This window comes from Gymnogyps californianus, chromosome Z (assembly GCF_018139145.2).
Source record: "Gymnogyps californianus isolate 813 chromosome Z, ASM1813914v2, whole genome shotgun sequence".
Lineage (NCBI taxonomy): Eukaryota > Metazoa > Chordata > Aves > Accipitriformes > Cathartidae > Gymnogyps > Gymnogyps californianus.
The window spans coordinates 22,932,915-22,951,724 of record NC_059500.1 but is presented as its reverse complement, the minus strand read 5'-3'; positions in this window follow the sequence as shown (position 1 = coordinate 22,951,724).

The following is an 18,810-nucleotide window of genomic DNA, read 5'->3' as shown; positions in this document are numbered from 1 at the left end:
TTGCTCTCAGCAGTGCTTGCAATGTGATTGAGCAGGCTTTTGAGGAAGTACTGAAGTTCTGCTTTGCTCTGTAACGCAGCAAGCAGACCAGATTCTTCTTAGGAATAAGGCAGCACCTGTGGTCAGCCTGCAGCTGAAGCAAACTTCAAAGTATGTGTAATTGGTTGTTTCCTGCAGAATTGCCCTGTTCACTGGACTTCACCCAACTCAGTCCAATGGAATCACATTGGGCAACATCCATGCAAAAAGGCCAAACTCTTGGAAGGGCAAAAAAAGAAAAGGGGCAAGAAGTAGGTGGTTAGAAAGAGTGGGGAGACAACAGATCTTTGTGTGGTAATGACGTTCATTTTGGCCAATACTGGCTCCCAAAATGAATGTTTTGAACATGGTTGTGTTCTCAAAACAAGGCTTTACACCAGGCTTTTTGAACTGCCCCTAGCTCCCCTTGCAGTTTACAGCTCTTGGTCATTTTTCCTTAAATGAAAATGGGTGTCCTGGTTTCGGCTGGGACAGAGTTAACTCTCTTCTTAGTAGCTGGTACAGTGCTGTGTTTTGGATTTAGTCTGAGAATGATGTTGATAACACACTGATGTTTTAGTTGTTGCTAGGTAGCGCTTATCTTAAGCCAAGGACTTTTCAGTCTCCTGTGCTCTGCCAGCAAGCAGGTGTGCAAGAAGCTGGGAGGGAGCAGAGCCGGGGCAGCTGACCTGAACTAGCCAAAGGGGTATTCCATACCATGGAACGTCATGCCCAGTATATAAACAGGGGGCAGCTGGCCAGGAGGCACAGATCGTGGCTCGGGAACTAACTGGGCATCGGTCAGTGGGTGGTGAGCAATTGCATTGTGCATCACTATTTTTTTTTCTCCCCCCCCCCTTTTTTGTTATATTCCTTTTCATTACTATTATTATTATTATATTTCATTATTACTATTGTTAGTATTATATTTTACTTTAGTTATTAAACTGTTCTTATCTCAACCCACGAGTTTTACTTTTTTTTTCTTTCCTCCTCCTCACCCCACTGGGAGGGGAAGGGGGAAGCGGCTGCGTGGTGCTTAGTTGCTGACTGGGGTTAAACCACGACAATGGGTCTCTAAACAAAGACTGTGCTTTTAAGGACATATGAAACAAAAAATGATGATGTCTTACATGCAATCCTTGAAATTTTACAATACAGAATCAAAAGAGTAGTTTTGCGCTGAAAGCGTAGCGACATTATAGGAACGTATTTCACCCGTCTTCCTTCAGGCTCCTGTCTGTTATCTTCCTGTGAGTGAAAAAGTGTACATCTGACCAGCCCCTGTCTGCTTTCTCCATTCTTCCCTGCCCTGTTGCACTTCTTGAAGTCCAGCGTTTTCTTGCCTTTGAGTATGACTTTCCTTCGCCATGGGCTGTTACCTAGTTTAAACCACCAATGTAAGCTTGTTCATTTCATTAGAGGGAAAATTCTTTTTCTTGAAGGAGGGAATGACAAGTTTGTATTGGAAAACGATGATTTTTGAATAAAACCTTATTTGTAGAAATGTGTCATGTTTCCATGGGCTGGATGAATTTTAATGGAAGGCTGCGTGGTCTCTTGAAAGCTGCTCTGGCAGCTCATACAGCAAGCTTCTTAAGCTTAAGAGGTCTTCTGTAAGATTTAAGTCTTCTGTAAAGCCCCTGGGTACTCTATATTCTGATATTCGATATTAATTTTATGATTTGGGCCAACTGGATGCTTTCAGGGCTTATAAACTAGTTCTTCACCACAGGGAGATGGGTACTTCCATGTTGTCTAGGCTTCTCAGCTGTGCAGTGCAAAGTATCAGTGAAGCACCTGAGATAACTGATGCGCAAGTGATGTTGTATACATTTCCTGGGTTGTGTTCCTTCACTAGCTACAGCAATATCTACAGTGCTACCAGCTCAAACTTGTGCCTATGTGAGGAAAGTGCTACGAGGAGGCAAATGTTCCTAACCATGCCATAGCTGAGCCTTTGCTGCTCCTTCCTCCTGACCTCTGTGGCACATCTCTGCAGCAGTAACTCCTGAACCACTTCCAAATTACACCAGAGCTGTGTCACCCCTGAGGTATGCAGTGTTGCTGTAGAAGAACATCTATTCCTCTTGTCATATGACACCTTGCACAGGGGAATTTTTATTATCGTGATGGGTGAGATCCATGAACACTGTCAAAAGCCCAAAATACCTCTGTCCCCCAACTTAAAAGTAACTTGATAAAATCAGATTTATTCTGAAAACTGCTGCATTCACCTCCATGAAGATGAACTGTTGTCTTAGAATGCCTGATATTTCATCCTAGAAATACTCTTATATGGAGAAGTGTGAGACTACCTACTGGCATTTAATTTTAGTTAACCCATGCCTAAAAATGGGTTTGATTGCTGAAGGTGTTCCTCTGTAGAATGCATAACAAACAGTAAGGAGGACACTTCGGGTGGTTTTCAAATACAAGGAACTGGGCACACCTAACCCTAACGTCTTGCAAGTGTGTTAAAGGTAACAAAATGTGTGCCGTTTACCAAACATACTGGACAAAGTTCTGCTTTTGTAGCAAAAGGTATAGAACGATTAATATATAATGTGCTCGCTCCTACATGACGCTCAGCAGGCTGGTTGCAATCCAAAACAGTACTGTAGTATTTTACCGGATCAAACCTGAACTCCAGCTGTTGGAAGAAGAAGACAAATGGCACATGGCTGCCTCGTGAAAGTTATTCGGACCAATATATTTCTCTTAAATTTAAATGTCTCTAGTGCCCTTTCCAGATAGAAAGACGATCCTTGAGGTCCCTTTCAACCTGGTATTCTATGATTCTAAAGCTAACAGGCTGCCCTTAATAATGTATTTGATAGTCTCAAACTTAAATATAGTTTGAACTTGTGTCACACAGAGAACTCTAAAAAAGTTACTGAGAAAGCCTGTTCTGTCTGATAGGCACTTTACGCTACATTTTGTCCTCCCAAGGCTGCTCCTTGCCTGTTGAGCTGGCTTGATCATATGGAGATACAATACCTCCTTTTGGAATTAAATTAATACAGCTCTTCGGAATCAAATCTGAATTTTGGAAATATAAAGGCCAGTCCAAGATCAATGTTACCAGGCTTCCTGTTTTCCAGCTGCTTTTTACCAGCTAATCAATAGCTACAGACAAGTTGAAAAGCTGGGATTTTCTTCCTGTTTTTCTGCTTCATTAGGACCTTTCTGCTTTGTACAAGCGTTGACTAAGGCTTGCGCAATTAGAGGTATCAGAGAATTCTCATGCAGAAGTCTGGAGATAATGGGGCCTGGCATCCTTTATTCTTTGGTCATCTGCATTCCCTTTGACTGATGGGTTGGCAAAAGCCATTATACAACTTTTGGAGAAGGAAAATGTAACTAAATAAGAGTACTGCTTAACACTTTTGAGAAAAAAGCAGCGTTTTCGTGCTAGATTTTTAAACTATTTATTTTCTGGTGAATAGACTACAGTGTATCGGTGCAGGGTGATTACCAACGTATTTATTCTGAGCCTGAATCTTTTTTAGTAGTTATGCAATTGCAGAAAGTAGCTGCAATGTCTGTGCCAATACATGTTCCGTAGTATCATTCTATCTGAGATATCACTAACGAATTTTGGGGGTTTTTTTAGATTAGTAATTTCTGTAGGATATTGAAGAGTGCTATGATTGGTTGATTGATTGATTGATCAATTGATCTGTTCCTAGACCAGTGCTCAATTTGGTCATGAACATTGTGTTTTCCATTACTTTCTTCTGACCACTCAGTTTTCCTGAGCTGGTTATTGTGTGCAGCGTTACCAGGACATTAGACTCAAACCTGCTTGAACCTGCCTACTGGTGCAAGAGATATCATTAATTTCAAGCACTGGAAGGTACTTACAGCTGAGAATACTGTTCAAAACTGGGTTTTTTTGAGATATGCTGCTTTTAACTGTGAAAGGTAGAAAATGCTCCACATACGTCAGAGTTTTGCAGGTTTGGGGCCTTTGCACAGGCACCAAGTTTCATGGTAAGATTCAGACTCTAGACCCAGTCCTTCTGTGTTGCACAAACCACATGGGCTTTATGGCCCTTTAAAACTGTTCTTCACTGCAGATACATAGAATCACAGAATGACTGAGTGGTTGAGGCTGGCAGGGACCTCTGGGTATCATCTGGTCCAACCCCCCTGCTCAAGCAGGGCCACCTAGAGCCGGCTGCCTAGGACCATGTCCAAATGGCTTTTGAATATCTCCAAGGATGGAGACCCCACAACTTCTCTGGGCAACCTGCGCCAGTGCTCGGTCACCCTCACAGTGAAAAAGTGTCTCCTGATGTTCAGAGGGAACCTCCTGTGTTTCAGTCTGTGCCCATTGCCTCTGGTCCTGTCACTGGGCACCACTGAAAAGAGCCTGGCTCCGTCCTCTTTGCATCCTCCCTTCAGGTATTTCTATACATTGAGAAACTCCCCCTGAGCCTTCTCTTCTCGAGGCTGAACAGCCCCTGCTCTCTCAGCCTTTCCTCATGTGAGAGCTGCTCCAGTCCCTTCATCATCTTGGTGGCCCTTTGCTGGACTCTGTCCAGTATGTCCATGTCTGTCTTGTACTGGGGAGCCCAGAACTGGACCCAGCACTCCAGGTGTGGCCTCACCCGTGCTGAGTAGAGGGCACGTTGCTGGCTCATGTTCAACTTGGTGTCCACCAGGACCCCCAGGTCCCTTTCTGCCAAGCTGCCTTCCAGTTGGGCAGCCCCCAGCATGTACTGGTGCCTGAGATTGTTCCCCATGCAGCTGCAGGGCTTTGCAGTTCCCCTTGTTGAACTGCATGAGGTTCCTGTCAGCCCATTTCTCCAGCCTGTCCAGGTCCCTCTGGATGGCAGCACGACCCTCTGGTGTATCAGCCCCTCCTCCCACTTTGGTGTTATCAGCAAACTTGCTGAGGGTGCAGTCTGCCCCATCATCCAGACCGTTAATGAAGATGTTAAACAGGATTTGATCCAGTATTGACCCCTGGGGTACACTGCTAGTTACTGGCCTCCAAACAGACTTTGTGCCACTGATCACCATCCTCTGGGCCCGGCTGTTCAGCCAGTTTTCAAACCACCTCACTGCTCATCCAGCCCATACTTCAACAGCTTCTTTATGAGGATCTTGTGAGAAATCCTGCAGTTACTTTTCACCTGCAGTTGACTCCTAAGATATTTTTTTCACCTCCCTAACCACCTGATTCATGTTCTCTGTCAGAGAAATAAAACAGGAGTATCCAGGTTTGTAGCTCAGCTGTAAGTAGAAGAGTTGAAAGTTGAACTTCCAGAAGAAGCTGCTGTGGAAAACCACGGTCTTGAAATGTCCTGGACAGAGCATTCTGCAGGTTGCACGCAGGCCTGATACTTAACTAAAACCACTTTTTTCTTGAAACTTCCTACTGACTCATCTGATATGATATGGCCCAGAAAGTTTCTCACTAAATAGTAGACCAGCAGAAGTATTTTGCCCTTAACCACTCCTGGTGTTTCTAGTCAGCCTAGCATAGCGTTTCAACTGGCAGGAAAACTGCTGGAGAGGTCTGACTCTCTTGGAACATCAGCCAGTGAAATCTTGACTCTTAAGAGTTTATTTCTTGCTAAAAACATGCACAAATATTATTCACCCACTAACTGTCACATGAGCCACTAAATCCAACTGACTATACATCTGTGGTAGGAGGCCCTTTCTAATCCAGCATGGGCAAAATGTTGGGTTTTGTTTCATAGAAGTATGTCACAGATATGAAGAAAACAAAGAACTTTGTTTTGCTGTTGGGCAGTTCAGTCAGTGGAGCCATTCTAGATAGTCAGCTAGCTAGTGATTCTTGCAATTTTGTTAAAAAATAAGCCACAACAAAAAAAAACCTCTGTAGAAAACCTCTAATATTCTTCATGTCTGATCTTCAACCAGTTATTTAATTTCTTTGGCTGGATTTGGATAAGTGTACAATGTGCTGCTTTTCCATCAGAGGGTGATGGAAAGCATGTCTTTATTTATTTTGTGCTGGTTGGCCCACATACAACTGCGGAAATGGCATTAGGATTTAATGTTTGTTTGCCTAATATGAGCTGTATTAAATCAACTGTATTAAATCAGCTGCCTTAACCATTCCCTGTAAATGTGAAATAAACCCGAAAGGCTACGATTGGATTCTTAGCACTCATAGCCATTGCCTCCATGGTGAGATCTGGGCTAGTCGACACGATTTCTTTCTGTGGCATTAAGTTGTTGGAGAATCTCGTTGAACTGAAGATCCATGCTGTTGCAAGCTGCAATGCTGTCTAGGGAGGAGGGGTGGTGGTCTAGAGCACAGCTTAGGCCGAATAGTGTTTAAAAAGCAATCTTCACAAACCAGCAATTGTACCTCTTTAAGTGCATTTTGCGGTTAAGCCACAAGATGGCAGGAAAGCAAAATAAATATTTTTAGCTAAAGCAGCTGCACTTGAAAGTACCGTCTAAAACCAAATACGATAGAGAACGGGGCTAATTTTCCTTATTAAAATGTTGCTAAAGCCTTATAAAGTTTTGAAATCTGTTAGATATTCCTGTAATTAACGTACTCGAACTGTGACTTGTGCTAAACCTGCTGTTTGTGGGTCAGGACAAATATTGTCTACTCTTTTGCTATAGACAGAAAGTAAAAAAGCTAGCCCTGATTATTTCCTTTTTGGATCCCACTGGAATATGGTGTGTAGGAAAATGAAATGCAGAATAAAGTCTCTTTGTATCTGGAAGAAGAACCATGATTTTCATGAATATATATTTTATATATTTTATTAGCATACCCTCTAATTCTGCCTTTGCAAAAAATCTACCTTCACATTATTCTCAAAGCTGACTGCAAAACCAGTTAGGAGATTCAAATGCTGACTTGGTTCTTGATTGAAGAATAAAAGGTATAGGTGTCTTAAAATCACCTTTGTGCTTTATCTGCCTGTGTCATCTGATATTAAGAAACTGCTATAATCTTTTCTACGAGAGGATTTCGAATGAATGAATTCTGTTCCTTTCCTGGCTAGTCCTGTCAGTGTAATCTTAATAGACTGGTTTGTAAAATATCTCATCTCCTTTTTCAAAAGCAATTGTCACAATTGCATCGTTAGCATGGTGTAAGTAGCAATAGTGTATAGTAGCAGTGCATAGCAATAGTATCAGTAATAGTGGTGTACATGGAGTCTTGCTATCAGTTCTCAATTGCATGGATAGTCTTGTCCCACAAACTCTCTTAAAGGCCCCATAGTGCTGACTGTAACCCAGAGAAGACATTGTCTACCACAGTAGTTAATCATGTTTAGGGGGTCTTAAGTGTTCTCCCAAGTGTAGCAAGCTGAGTAAAAGACCCATATCCAATGACATATGTGTTTTTAACCTCTTGCCTTACTTCGTTTCTTTGATACAGTCGTCTGTGTCCTCCCCCCATCTTATTGTGGTAGTGGGTCTTCAGATTTGTACATGTTCTAAAGTGCCAGAGAGCTTTCTGCTTCTGATAAAAATATTCCCCCTGCCCCCTGCAGACAACTCAATCATCTTGTCTTAGTGAACCAGGAAGCCCCTCACCAAAAAAGTCTTTATAAGTAGTATTTCTTCTCTCCAAAAAGTTGTTGAACATGTTTTGGCCAGGCTTCAATGACACACTCAAGGGCTTTCTTCAGTTTTATCTGTTTGGAAACTTACTGCTTCTTCTTTCCATCAGTAATCTTCTCATTTGCTGCTGCCTTCCCAGCTGTTTGCCTACTAACAGGGACACGTTTTACTTCTAGGACAGGCAGCCTTGGTGATGTGCCAATGGCAAAGAGACTTCTTTACTGAGCCGGTCAAGAACTGAACCATTCTGCAGGTGCAATAGCTGTGTCTTGACGAAGAATCAAAAGCACAGATCATGGACCATGAGGCAGTGTACAGCAGAACTTTATCGCACACAGGAAATGAGTAGTAGTTCATGGCTTTGCAGCCTAGTTAAATAATCACGGTCAGTCTGTGTGTACTTAGTTGCCCTGATAATAAAAGGAGAAAAGTATGGCTGGGGAAAAAAATCTTCACCTTATTGGTAATTCATGTTTTTTACATACAACACACTTGTTTGTGAGAACTACTGATCCCCTATTTTCTGCTATTGAAATGTTGTTTCATGGTAAATTAACAGCTGTACCTAAAGCAGTTTTGATTCCTTCCAGACTCAGGCAGCTACTCTAAAGCAGCCTCTTCATTTAAAGCAGTCACTTCATCGTGTTTTCTTTGAATTGTCCATGCTTGTAGTCCTGTGTGGGAGTAGTAATATCAGCAAGGTGTAACTGCTGAATATCTGCCTGTTCTAACTCATTGTCTCGGTCATGTTGAGGAATTCCTAATGCGGTGTAGATAGAAGCCTGTTAATGAATAACAAAAGTGACTTCTTTGTGTTAATCATAAAGTCCACCAGGACTGATGCAAGTGTTCCTTGAAAAGAAAGACATATTGCTCAGGTCACAGCCAGAAGATAAGATTCAGACTTAGAAAACAGGTCTTTTACCACAGCAATTAGAAAATAAAAATAGAGAGCTGAGATTACTGTTCTTTGAAAGGCAGATGTTGGACCAAAGCAAAGACTCTGTACTACAGACTAAGACGCCATAATGTTAGACTTTGCCTGGGAGAACTTAAAGCAATAATTAGCATTCGTTGTTAAGAAGGCTGATGTTTTTTTCTAGAAATGTACTGCACTGGAAACTTCTTGCCAACTATCCATAGTTTTCCAACTTTGGGATTGTTGTGGGAACATGGTGTGTTGTGATTTCTGCAATTACACTCTTAAAATCTTAGTTTCTGCTATGTTTCCTTTTTTCTCCCTCCACCCAAAGACAGAGAACAGGTTTAAGGAAGCCAGTTGCTGTAGCCACACAGTGCCAGAGCTGAAGATGCATTTACTCCTAGTGATCCTCTCAGTGTTCTTATACCAGTAGCAGAGCTGTGCCATGCTCACTCTCTGCCTACTCAAGCTGCCCTCGACTTCAGCTGCTGTAGGTTTAAGGAAACCATGGGTCAGGCAAAAAAGATAATAATGAGTAAATATCAGATTCACTTTCAATAATGAGTAAATATCAGATCCACTTTCTCTGCGGGTTTCTCTTTTAATTATTTAATTTACCATGCCCCTTCGCAGCACTGTAGGCTTTTGTGCTATTTTCCCATAAACATGTTCTGAAAACCTCTGTGGCCACACTCTGCTCTGCTTTGGTATGGTCCTGACGTTAGCAGAACTGTGTTCCTGCTACATTTGCTTCTACAATGTTTATATTCTTTTACAAGTCGATTTGAATATGCAAAATTTGCAGATGCTTTTACCATTTCAACTGTGTTTATGTACAGGGCTGCCATCGTCATAAAGATTTTTTTTTTGTACCACAGTCATGGTTACTGTCAAGAAAAACAAGAGTTCTTTTGACTGTTACGATTTCCAGGCTAGACTGAAATGCTTGGGTTTAGTAATTTATTTCTGTACAGTATATGCTCTGAAATACTTAACACTCTTACATTTTCTTCCCAGAAATGAATTTGTAGCTAGATTCTTTTTCCCTGGAGTTTTTTAGTCATGATTTGTCTGTGCGATGACAGAACAGTATAGCGCACAGTCCTTTGTCCTAGCTCTCAGTCTGTCATGTTTTTTTCTTTACGCAAGCACACTCCCTACATGTTATTTTTTCTTAGAAAAGTAGCCACCTTATCTTCATTGTACAATGGAAACTACTTAGAGTACTTCCAGGGTAAGAACTGAGATCTTAAAGCATGTTTGGCAAATTTTCAGTTAAGTAAGATACATTTATCTTGGATGTCTGAGCTATTTCCTTTGAGAAAATGGCATTAGCAGTTGAAAATAAGTAAACCGTTTTGACTAATGAATTGAACATGATGTAATTGTTTTAACACACATTCTGTCTTAATCAGCTAATGATATGGACATAATAAATGCCTCAGTTTTCTCAGCCAGTCCAAAACAGACTTGACATCATGGGTTTTATCTTCATCCTGGCTATAAATTACATATGTAATATTGGGAGTATTAGGTAAGTAAACTAACAGAGCAACATAGTTCTGGTTCAGGCTTCCAGGCGGAGGCAAGAAACCTAAACTATTTTTCAGATGTGACAATGGCAAAAAACTGTACCTGATTATATTAAAAGCTTTCTTCAGCCCTATGACCTGTTGTTTTCTTAGCTTTGGTGCAAGCTTGTGGTATACTCTAAATAAACAGTTCTTCCTCTGTGCCATGGAGGCATGTCTTATCTTTTCAGATGATTATTATTAAAACATACCTCAGGGTTTGTATGTGAGGAGAATAACAGCATGGGCAAGGAAATTCAGAACATAGCCTGAAACTTATTGCAGACAATTATTGTTTTTTTTAAATATGGGGGCACTCCTTGAGGCAGCCTCAGATGAGACAAAGATAACTAGTAGAACATTTAGTAGAGCACCTTTGTCCTAGGATAGGATCCTGAAAGATCATTTCAAGGGGGAAGAGAAAAATGCCAAAAGCTCAGCCAGTGGCTAGGGCGCTCTGCTAAGATATAGGAGAGAATTTCTGAGGAAAGTCTGTGCTAATTACAAGGTTCCCGTAGAGGCAAAACAAGGTTAGAGTTCAAGGAAACCATGTATGTAGACAACTAGACGTAGGAGGTTATTCGATGATTTGGGGAGTACAGTTCAGCTGATAAAAGGTTGTACTTCTGTTAGGCAGTAACAAAGGCTGCATGATAGAGGTCAGAAATTATTTGCTTAGTGTCCAATAGTGACAAAACCTTAAGTGGCTTCAGTCACATCGACTGCCTGTGTGTACAGCAAGGAAGAACTTGAATAAGGCTCTACTCAGAGTTCAAGGAGTTTTAATATGTTTGAAGGATGCTGTGATACATGCTTTTATGCAGTGCTCTGGAAATAAGAGGCTAAAACTGTGTCAGGAGAGCAATATTCTTCACAGCACAACATTTTAAAATGCAAGATGCATTATAAAGCCAGAGTGGTCTCTTCTTTCCCTAAGAGATCAGGGGAAATAAACTGTGTGTTAATGCAAGTTTTCCATAGATAATTCCTCTGCTATATTTCTGTGGCAGAAAAATGTCGGATAGGTAGTCTAGGGTGAAGCAGTTTGCATTAGTTTGCTTCTCATTTAATTCTGCTTATAGCAGAAGAAGTAGGTGGATCCATCGACTCTGCGTATGCTATAAATGTGACATGTGGATACATATATTCTATTTTAATAGTAAATCTTGCCTTTGGCCCAGTGGCCCAATAACATACACCTTAGTAGCTTCACCTTTATGTATCGAAGAATTTTAAAGCTTGTCTACACAATTTTCTGTACATACATCTTGAAAGTGTTGATGTGCTTCATACTTATGTACATTTTCTTTCCACAGATATTCTGTCTTTTATATTTGGGATAATATTGGGCATTTTATGTGCTCAATAATACCTGGCACAGCTTTTGGATAGTGTTAAATATTTTAAAGTAATAAGTATGTTTTAAATTGTCTATGGTTATAACTGTGAAGCGATTGCTAAGTAGATGGGATAGTCATAATTCTTGTGTTTTAGTTCGTGTGAATAGCAGCAAAGTTCAGTGATCTAAAACAAACAATCAAACAAAACATCTTTCCTAGGAATCAACACCAAAAATATTTCTTGTTAAAATGTATAACTTGGCACTAAGGCTTAGAAAACCTTTATGATGTATATGTTATCTGTACGTGGGCAATTTTAACTTTTGTAAACATGTAAGTTAAAATTAATCGAGAGCATGCCAAAAGCCTGTGCTGAAATGTGACTGAATTAATGTTCTGTTTTCTAAAGATATGGTTTTGAATTCTGGAAACTCTTACTAATGGGCACAGATTTTACATCCTTTTTTCTTGATTTTATCAGAGTACGGTATTAATAACTTTGCACTCTCTTTTTCTTTTTTGACTTCCACACATCTTCACTCTACATCTCAGGTTGGGATAGCTTCCAGTTCCTTCTCTCTCCCTTTCTCCTCTTCCCTTCTCCCCATAGTTTGGCTGCATGACAGATCTTTTTTTGTTCCTGCTACGTTGTTTGGCAGCTGAATAAAATAGACATGTCAGGGAGGGGAACAGAGCAGGTAGCTCTCATGGTAGCTCTGACTTAGCTTCATATTGCCAACTCCTCCAGATATACAGGACAGCTTTGGTTACATGACCTCAGTTCATATTTTGAAAGCCAGGTAATTCAGACTCGAAGGGACCTGTGGGTCCCATGGCCATGCCTGTGAGGTTAAATGCTCCCCTGCTCAGACCCACAAGGGAGCACAGGGAGGCAGTGGCAGATGAAAGAACCTAGTAATACCCTGGCCTGGCTGCCCCCAGGCCCACCACAGGAGCCATCAGCCCATCAGAGGCCCATCTCAACACGCCCAGGGGAGCTCAGGGGCCCAGAGGCAGGCGGGAACCCAAACTAAGGGCTCAGAGAGGGGGCACCCTGTCTGGGCTCTTTCCAGGGCTCTCCCAGGGGACCCACAGCCCCATGGCCCAGCTGTGACATGCATCACGAAAAGTCAAGGCTGGAGCACCTTTCGAACTGGGGGGGGTTTCTGCCTAGAGGCACGGGATGCGCCAGGGGAAGAGCATTTGAGGATTGCAGCGTACTTACTATGTGCTGTTTAGGGAAGAAATAAAAGATAGGGAAGGGAAGGGATTTAGATGATCTGGGGAGGAATGAGTGTAGGGGGAAACAGAGGGATAAAGTGACAGAAAGGGCTGGTTGTTTGTAAACAGTTTGCTGGTCAATACGCTTGTCTGCCCATGCCATGAACCCAATGAGCACAGTCTGTCCTATCTTCTTCTTATATTAATTTCTAACTCTTTCCTGGGTGCAGGGCTGTATTCTGTGTGAGTGCGTGCATCCGGGGGCCTCAGTGCCAGCAGCTGGAGTCAGACCATGGGCTGGAGGGCCCGTGTGTCCGTGGTGCCAGCACCTGGAGTGAGTGCGGGGGTGTGATCACTAGTGAAGATCCAGCCGGACCAGCTGGCAAGTGGGTGAAATGGCACAGGAGCCAGGTGTGTGTGCACATCTGTAAGGACAAGACCATGGGAGGAGCTGTCTGTTGGGGTGACCAGGGGAGTCCCAGCCAGCTGCTGGAGAGACTGCAGGGTCTGGGGGTCCCTAAGGGAAAGACGGGTGGTGTGTCTCTGCAAGGGTAAGACCACAGGGTGGAGGGGGGTTGGCTACTGGGGCCCAGCGGAGTCACAGACAGCTCAGTACGTGTGTGTGTGTCTGTGTGTGTGTCTGAGATGGTCTGTGCCAGCAGCTGGAGTAGGGCTGTGACCTTGGGGCTCCTACGTCCAGTGCCAGCAACTGAGGAGACCGGGAACCAGGGGCAGCTGCTGGGCAGAGTGAGCGTCTGAGCCCAGCTGCTGGAGGGGTCCACGTTCTCACTGGTGGATGTCTGTCCTGCTCAGCCAGAGAGAGGAGCTGGATGAGGCCATTTGTGCTGTGTTTATGTGAGTGCTCTGTGTGTCTGTGCCCGCCTGCGTGGCTGGCTGTGCATACATGTGTACCTGTGGTGCATTTGTGTGCTCTGCATGCACGTGCCTGCCGGGAATATTTGCTCATCCTTGCTGTGGGCTGGACATGGGGGGCATGCAGCTGTGGCAGCCTCGCCAGTCTTGGGCTGTCAAATCTGGCATGGTTTTCCCCTGACAAAGCCTGGTCTACTTTGTTAATTGCTGTGACCAGCACATATGAGGCTTCTGTGCACTGCGCAAATCTACACTGTACTCTGTTGGAGAGGGGAAAAATGCCTGCATGTGTAACATGAAATGGAGACATAGGATTTGTTAGTGCACAGGGACACTTCACCGTGAAGTGACTCTGAAAATACATTGCCAAGAAACCCTGAGACAGCCTCCAAGCAACCTATTCAGTCTCTACTCAAGGTGGTCCAGCTGCTGGACACTGTCAGTGGTCAATGAATTCAACCTCACAGGAACAGCCAGAAATACCATTTAATACTAGTCTCCTGCTTTTGTAGGTAACCACATCCAATAGCTCCCTCTAAAATTGCCCAAACTTCCAAATCACATTTAATTAAAAGTTTTGCTTATGAATAAGCCTATAACTCATGCTCACAGATCTATCAAGTAGGCTGGAAGTGGGATGGCCACTGCTAGCATCAAGCAGTTAAACGGTTGAAGAAGGAAACCAATTGCAAAGTGCAACATGAGACTAAATCCTAAATGCATCACCAGAAGAGCCGTTCCAACCAAAGCTGCATTTTTTTAGGTATTCACAGAGCTTTTTAGTATTTATTTCTTTTGTTTCTGTGGGGTTTTTATTAGGTTGCTAGCAGATAGCAATTTATACTAGTGGTGAGGTATTGTAAGAAGAGAAAAATGCAAGTAAACCATACAGGGTTGATTGGAGAGGGAGGTGTTTTGTTTTTTAATGAGGCTGGAGTACTTGACACAGCTACTGGCCAAATAATTTCAAAGCTAATGCCTTGAAAGAAACCATCTGTACTAGTCTTATGGGAGGTGGAGGTAGATGGAGTAAGCTGTATGACATGTAAGCATTAAGCTATTTGAACAGAAGTAACTGCGAGACACATTACTTTTATAAGCAGTTTTCCTCAACTACATGGAAAAAGCCTAGAACCATTGTGACATTTCTATTACTCTCTGAAATAAAAGTATGTTGTCAAAGGATTTTCCTGTCCATTTTCTCAAGTCCTAACATCCATTTCTATGAAAGCAGGTTTTTGAACAGTGGAAAATCCTGATGGCTTGCTTTCAGTCTCTTTGACTACAGTTTACTCTTTCACTGGGTTTTTACAGCTGCATGTAGAAGAGTAGACTGTAACCGGTGCAAGCCTTATTAGTACCTGATTGATGAAAGATGTGTGAAATACTGACCTGATTTGAGAGTGTGTTTGTTGATGTGGACCTACATATTGCTCAAAAATAATGTAGTAATGTAAGTATAACAGTCTAATTATTCTGGCCACAGCAATCTGTAGATTGCCTTGGTGAAAAATAACCTGCTCAAATTATGTTACTGTCACGTTCATCCATGCACACAGTTACGATGTTCAGACGATGGACTGGTTATCATCATGGGGCACAGCTAACCTCTGTGCAGTATACGAAGGTGAAATGCATTTATAAATACTTCCACTGTAGTCATCTCTATCCTAGAAACTCTCCTCCGTGACTGATATGTTTAATTCTGCTGTATGGCAGTTGCATATACAGGTCAAGCTTGCCACAGCTCTTAAATGTTTTTTTAAGGTATGGAATGGAAGCTCTTGGATTTATTAATTCCTGTGTTCATAGCAAGTCTTGTGACCTGTGGTATTTTTCTTTGCATCTTAGCTGTTGAGTTTTTAGTCAGCCCTGGAGTTTTGTGTTATTTAAACACAACTCAAGCCATGTCCAAGTAGAGAAATTTTGAAACACTTGATTCCCACAGAAAGTGTCTGGCAACATGACAGATGGCAGTTTATGTTACTTCCAGAGAAATGGAAAGGGATTTAGAATTTAAAGGCACCCAGCTAATTGAGTTTGCTATCCCACATTATATAGCCAGTTAATACTGAATGTCACGCTTCACACGGGCCAGGAGATGAAATCTTATCCAGTCATATTAAGGGGAAATATGAGCATTTATGGTAAGTGGATTTTTAGTCCATTTTTTTCTGTGCTACCATTACCCATTTCTTCAATTATTTCTTTTATCCTTGTTTTGTTTCTGCCGTTTGTGCTGGGTTTTTTCCTTTGGTTTTGGGTTGGTTGTGGGTTCATTTGTTTGGGTTTTTTTTTCCCTGCTGCTGCTTAACGGAAGAGAAATTGTATTGCTAAGTGACAGATCTCCTACAATACTTCCAAATTTCTGGGTTTTGGTGGGTTTTTTTCAGGAAGTAGGAGTTACTGAGGGGCAAGATCCAGAATATTTGAGGTACCAATTTCAGCTCAAGATTGGAAAGTCATGAAAATAATGCAATATCTGTATAGATCTTTTGCTTGGATCTAGTCACAAGCATAGGAACATAAGTTTATGAACAATATTTGCATTCTTTTTGAGATGGTCTAAGAGATCAGAACAAGAGACAGCAAATACAGAATGTTATCTCACCTCCTGCTCAAATTCCTATTATCTTTAGGAAAGAGAAAAAAGAAATAGGTAATTCATATCTCAAGGAAAATATACTATTTATGGCATAATATGTACCTTAAATTGCTGAAACAGTATACTCTACTTTTATAAAACATTCATAATAATATTTAAAACATCCATAATGATTTTCAGAGCTTCATAATACACTGCAAAGAATATGAATGTCTCTTGCAGTGGCCAAAGGCAGCTGTCTGTAGAAGCATATAACAAGATAACCATGTATTAATTTTCTCACATACACTCTCTCACCCTTTGATTATTTGACGATAGATATGGCTTTGATTAAATTAATGACTGGTTATGGATTTTTCTTCTATGAATTTGCCTACTCACTTTTCAAACCCGTGTAAAATATTACTATCCAAAACTTGGCCATATGCTGTGTGGAAAACCACCTCCTTTTGCTTGTTTTGCATCTGCCTTCTGTTAGTTTTATTTGGTGCCCTCCCTAGCTTTTGTGCTGAAACACATGGTGAACAGTCAATCCCCATTCACTTTCTCCATACACTCAGGTTTTATTGACCTCTGTCATATACCTCATTCAGTTGTCTCTTTTTTCCCAGACTGAAGAGTCCTTTCTTAGGAATCTTATGCAGAAGTAATTCTACACTTTTTGACCATGTTTTTTGCCTTTCTTTTAACCTTTCGCAATTCTCCTATGTCCTTTCAGTCTGACCTACATAAAATATGCCAGTACTTCTGCATGGACTAATGTCTGTATCTTTTGAAAAACATATCCAGGGCTTATTTAAAGATTATGTCTGCTAGATAAATACATCATATACTTTGCCACTTGTTCCAAGTGTCTTAACATTTATACCATAGGTGAAACCGGGCCAACATGAGCATCAATTTGCGAGTATTAGATCTTGGTAGACCTTTGATTGCTGATTTAGAGAGAGTAGGATTTGCTTGTTGACCAATTGTATTCAGCCAGGAGCTGCTCAGAGACTGTCTCCGGGAACAGAGATGTTTGCTCTGTGGCATTGGTTACTCATAGACCATGGTAAAGTCCTTGAAATTATGCCCCAAAATGTTTTAGTCAGTTCTTTATTCTATAACTTGAAGAGAAAAGATGACAGATGGTGTTTTCTTTGCCTAACATGGAGGAGTTGTTTGTGCTGGCATAGAGTAAATGGTATTTCATTACTTCTCAATGATTTTGTGTGGTTTTGAATAAGAACAGAAAGAAAAAGGCCCTTGGTGAGTTTCACTGCTCCATTAAAATCTTCTTGCTCAGTCATACGGCAGCCATTTCTGTAAATTCCTGGGGAATTTTTGGTCTAGCTTTTTTTCCCCTCTCCCAAAGACATTGAAGACAGGATACACAGTAACAACACGCTTGATTCAAATATGAGGCCCTGGTTTAACCCTGACTATTCATGTAGATTTTACTCTGAAGATGAAATAATTCTGTTGTGACAGGAGCTCTTGCTGTGGTCATTGAGAGTTGTCTAATCCATCATCTTGGACAACACTGACGCCAGTCTGAGTAATACTAAACTAGTACATCCTTAATAACTGTAGACGAGATCTTCACTGAAGATGTTAATGATTCTCTCAGCTTCTTTATGGCATGCCACCTTGTCTGTTCCAGGGGCTTCTGGTGCCAGTACAGCTTCGAGCTTTTACTCCTGAGAGCACAAAAGATTGAAAGGCAGACTTGCCATGAAGCTCCTTCCATTCCTTCATTTTGTCAGCCCTCATTTAGAGATGAAGGAATTACAGCAATTAATGCTAGATCTCCTGGGTATGTTGGTCATTCACACAAATGTAGCCCGCAGTGCCTCGGTGGAGGAGGCAGTAGTACCACCGCTGGTGAAACAGGCCAAGAGTCCTTGGAAGAGGAGGATGCGGCAAAACTGATTTGCGGTTGGGATTCTGTATGTAGAAATGATAATAAAAGACAATGGAAAACTTAAGGAAGGCTGAAAGCTGGAGAGGAAAGAGGGTATGAGGTCTTCAAGAAGAGAGTGCTTAATTCAGAAAAGAAACTCCTTCCAGTGTATTTTAATTCACTGCAGTTATTGCGGAGTATGGACTTCCATTCTTAAACTTGCCAATACGCTAGTATGTTCCTACAAGGTATTTCTGTTTTAACACCAGCACTGCATTATTTAGCTTATAAATTTTACTTATCAATCACTCTAAAACCACATTCTTCCCTGATCAGTGACTACTTATCCTTTTTGAATATTTAGTTATTACTTCATGCACAGTTTGTCTGTAATTCATTGGTGTTGTTTTGATGTGATTCTTTCTGATTGTTCACGACATCTGTTCCTGTTCTCCAACTTATTTCTAGAAGACTTCCCACTTTTTACCGAAAAATTACACTTTTTTCAGAGGTACACATGCTCTGACATATCGCCCTTCACCTCAGGTGGAGGGTAAGGAGATAAACAAGTTAGCCCTTTTCAGCATTGGGGTTTACAAATAGTGGTTGTTGCACTTGCACAAATCACAGTATCTGTATACCCAGAGTATCCATGGATACACTTTAACTACAATAAAGAATTTCTTGTTACTTCCATGGGTGCAAATTCACAGTGTTCATAAAGCATTTACACAAGATGTTAATGTCTTGGGTTAGTCTTTAACATGACCTGAAGATTCACTCATCTTGAAGATATACCT